Genomic DNA, 5,000 nt, shown 5'->3' on the forward strand with positions numbered 1-5,000 from the left:
TTTAAATTAATTATAAGATTTTTAATTGAAAATAAATTTTTAATACTTAAATTAACTTAATTAAAATTAAACCTTGCATTTAAAATTAAAGCTAAAATAAAAATAAATGTTATAAATAAAAAAAGGAAAAAAGGAAAATGAAATGCAAAATTTAAACTAAAAAGTTAAATAATTTTAAAAAATGTATCAAATAAAATCAAGTTGTTATAACAAACAATTACATCTTTGAATTAAAAATGTAATAATTGAGCCAATGGCACAACATGCATAAACTCTCATTGGTATTAATGACATACATCTTATAAACACCCCTTCAAGTAAAAAGTTACTGGACATTAAATAAAGAAAAATCCTAAAACTGTGAAAAAATGGCTTTAGTTAGCGACTCTGTTCTCAAACATCAGACTTCAAAAAACATTATATAGATATTTTCCTCCTAAAAAATGCTGCTTTTACCAAAAGAAAGCATTATTTGTGGACAACTCATTAGCATCTCATTAATATCTCACCACACCCCCACAATCATCTCTTTCTCACACACACAAACACGACAAGAGGCCGAGCGCTTTCATCCCATGTAAACACAAACATCATTACAGTAATGACATCAGCAGCACAAAAGCGTTGGCTAATCGCTGTGAATATAATCATGTGTGTGTGCGTCTCTCAGGAGGATCAAATCCCTCATTCAGCATCAATCTCTGCCTTACACTACAAGAGGATTAGACACATTAGCCGCTAATTCAATCATACAATCAAGGCAGACACTAGCATTACATTTACACCGGCGGCTCATGATCACACACACGTTAAAACTCTCACCGCGCTTTAAAAACGGCAGAAAAATCTTAATGATCCGTTCAGAAAAGGTCAACGCAGATCACCTGCTCTACGTCAAATGTCATACAGCATTTACATTATTAATCAGTCTGATTTATTCAAACAGCTTGTGCTAACCAAGCTATTAGCGCTCTTGACTTTTCAAAGCAGCGGAGATGAAGAATCAGAGCAGAACTTTAGATCCTGCTAAATGGACTTTTTACATAGATCAGAAAGACACCATACAACATGCATTAATTATTATTTATAAATTATTATTGCATTATTTTTTAGCTAATTAATAATTCTCAAATAGAAAACAAAAAGAAAAATAAAATCATTATGGCCGAGTTTTCTCTGTAAAAAATTATTTAAGTTACATTACATCAATTCAATTTCAATATTGTAATAATAAAAAATATTATAATAATTACATTAATATTTAACAAATGAATTATTAAAAAAAAAGCTAAAATCAAAACAGAAAACAGACAATTTTACAAATTTACAAAATTACAAATTTACAAAATAAAACAGTAAACAGAACAGAAACACAAACCAAAACGCAAAACAAAACAAAAAGTGAAAACAAAATGAAACACAATGAAACAAAGCAAAATTAAGCAAAGCTAGCAAAATAGATAACAAAACAGAAAGCAAAACAAAATAAAAATAAAAAACACTAAACAAAAAAACAAAATGAAAAGAAATAAGCAAAACACAAAATAAAACAAAATGCAAAACAAAAACCAAACACAATGAAACAAAGCAAAATAAAACAAAGCAAGCAAAACAGATAACAAAACCGAAAACAAAATGAAACAAAACTAAACAAAACAAGCAAAACACAAAACAAAACAGAAAACAAAATGAAATTAAATTAAACAAGCAAAATAGAAAACAAAATAGAAAACCTTACGAAATGAAACAAAAAAAAACAAAAAAAACAAAGTGGACAAACAAAACAACACAAAAAACTAAACTAAAAAAATAAACAAAATGAAATAAAGAAGCAAAACAAAACAAAATAAAATAAGAGAAAATTAAATGAAACAAGCCAAACTCAAAACAAAACAGAAAACAAAACTAAATAAATAAACAAAATGAAGTAAAAAGAAGCAAAACAAAACAAACAGAAAACAAAACTAAACTAAACAAAAAATAAAAACAAAACGAAACGCAAAACAAAACTTAAATAAAAAACCACAAAGAAAAGAAATAAGCAAAGCACAAAACGAAACAGAAAACAAAACGAAATGAAACAAAACAAAATAAAAAAACAAACAAAACAAAATGGAAAACAAAACAACAAAACAAAACTCAACCAAGAAAACTAAACAAAATAAAGACAAAATGAAATGAAACAAGCAAAACACATAACAAAACAGAAAACAAAAATAAAAAACAAAAAATAAAAACAAAACGACAACAAAACTAAGCGAAATGCAAAAACGAAACAAAATAAAACAATACAAATTAAACAAAACAAAAAACAAAACAAAACGAGGAAATGAAACATTAAAACAAAACGAAACAAAACAAACGCACCACAACATAAAACAAAACAGTTTCTAAAGTAATTTGCAAACAAATATCGTTTTGCTTTTCTACATATTTTACTTTTTCAATACATGCATGCAAATATAAACCCTAAACACGTCCAACAAAAAACCCAGAGTCATTCAGCAATGGATCGACACAAGGGTGAAAGATGACAGACTTTTCATTGAGACGCGCTGAGCACATACAGTACAGTATACGAGTGCATGACTCTAATGAGACCCAGGGGAAGTGTATATTACTTATGTAAATATGATCTGGCTGCTGTTTCTGCATGTCGAGCTCATCCATCACTTCTATTGCTCTCAATAAACACGCAGCGTAAAGTGTGTGTGTGTGTTTGTGTGAATGTGATGCAGTAATGGCTGATCTAGAGTCAGTCAACCTTCTAATACAGCAACACTTCATCTTGAAACCACAGAAAATCACTTACACTCACACACCAATGAGCAACACACACAGAAAATTAAGTTTTATTGCCATTACTGAGACGAACGCCAGTAAAATATTAAAATAAGCCGCCTGTGATCATGCTGGTACACAGAAAACAGCAGGATTCAGTCACAATTAATACAGGAGGATATAACAAAATATTTATTATTCATTTGACTATTAATTGGTGGCATTAGTGTAGTGAATATTTGAATATGATTTTTTGTAAATATTTTAAAACAAATAAATATTATTTGTGGGCAAATAATAATAAATTAAAATGAAATAACAAAATTAAAAATAAAATAATAAAATAAATCATGAAAAAAATAAAATAAAAAAACAATTAAAATCGCTTGGGATCATGCTGGTACACAGAAAACAGCCGGATTTATTTAGAATTAATACAGGAGGATATAATAAAATATTAATTATTTATTTATTATTTTGTGGCATAAGTGGTGTAAATATTTAAATATTATTTTTTAGTAAATATTTTAAAACAAATAAATGCATCTTTTTTGGTAAAAAAATAAAATTAAATAAAAATAATTAAATAATAATAATAATAATAATAATAAAATTAATAGAAAAATAAATAAATAAAAAATGTAATAAAAAACAATAAAAAATTAAATTTAGAAAAATTTAATTAAATAAAAATAAAAACAAAAATAAAATAAACTTTTTATTTTTGTTTTAAAACTAACAAAAGAACCTTTTTAAGGCAAAAGAAAGAAAGAAAGAAAGAAAGAAAGAAAGAAAGAAAGAAAGAAAGAAAGAAAGAAAGAAAGAAAGAAAGAAAGAGAAAGAAAGAAAGAAAGAAAGAAAGAAAGAAAGAAAGAAAGAAAGAAAGAAAGAAAGAAAGAAAGAAAGAAAGAAAGAAAGAAAGAAAGAAAGAAAGAAAGAAAGAAAGAAAGAGAAAGAAAGAAAGAAAGAGAAAGAAAGAAAGAAAATAATTAATTAATAAATTAATGAATAAAAACTAAATAAATAAATAAAAATTTTATTAATTGTAAAAATGTTATTAAATTAAAGATAAGCCATCTGGAAACATGCTTGAAGACAGAAAACAGCAGGACATAATAGAGCATAGAAGATGTTGCTTTTGGTTAATTGGTTGCAATTTTGACTATATATTTGATAAATATTTTAAACAAATACATGCCCACCTGATGAGTAAAAGAGAACTCAAAGAAAAAATACAATACAATAAAAGAAACTACTGAAAACAGCAAATGTTTCAAAATGAATTCTAATAGCATAATCCAATTATAAATGACAGATGATTATAAATGTATGTAAAATTTAAAAAAAAAAAATTACATAAAAGAGTTTAAGTTTATTAAATGCTAATTATTAATACTAATAACAATAATAATAAAAATAACAATTCTTATCTTGAACAGCAAATCAGCATATTACAATGATTTGGGAATGATCATGTGACTGCACTGATCATGCTAAAATTAGGCTTAGAAACCACAGTAATAAATTAATTTACAATATATTCAAACAAAAACCAGCTATTTTAATTAGCTATTAATATTAATACATCTATTTTAAATATACCAAGTTGCTGTACTGTGGATCAAATAAACACAGGCCTGGAGTTCAGAAGATTCTTATTTAATAAAGCAAAACCAAAATCTTCCTACAGTAAAGCTTTTGACTGGTGATGTATTTGTCACCTTAAACTGTGATCTTGTATTTTGATCTTAAATTTGATGCATATTAAATTTGATGTTCATAACGGCATGTGAATCTGCCGTGTGACATGTTTTATTTATTTCTCCACACATATATATATATATACACAGTGCTCTAGACTGTAACTGTTTCCAGATGAGACTCTTTCACAGAATGACACGGATGAATCTGTGCTTACAGGAGGAGAGAAAGTCAAATAAACACCACAGAGAATGAGAAACACACCAGTATCTGCTGTATGTACACACACACACACACACACACACACACTCACACTCACACACACACACACACACACACACACACACACACACACACACACACACACACACACACACACACACACACACTCACACTCACACTCACACTCACACACACACACACACACACACACACACACACACACACACACACACACACACACACACACCACACACACACACACACACACACACTCTCTCTCATGAAAATTTAATCAC

General features: G+C 27.6%; 1 protein-coding gene across 3 annotated transcripts in view; it reads right to left on the reverse strand.

Moving 5' to 3' along the window:
• Nucleotides 1-5,000, reverse strand: part of plxna1b (plexin A1b) — a 222,898-nt gene that overhangs the window by 108,215 nt on the left and 109,683 nt on the right.

This window comes from Danio rerio, chromosome 6 (genome assembly GCF_049306965.1).
Source record: "Danio rerio strain Tuebingen ecotype United States chromosome 6, GRCz12tu, whole genome shotgun sequence".
In the NCBI taxonomy this organism is placed as follows: domain Eukaryota; kingdom Metazoa; phylum Chordata; class Actinopteri; order Cypriniformes; family Danionidae; genus Danio; species Danio rerio.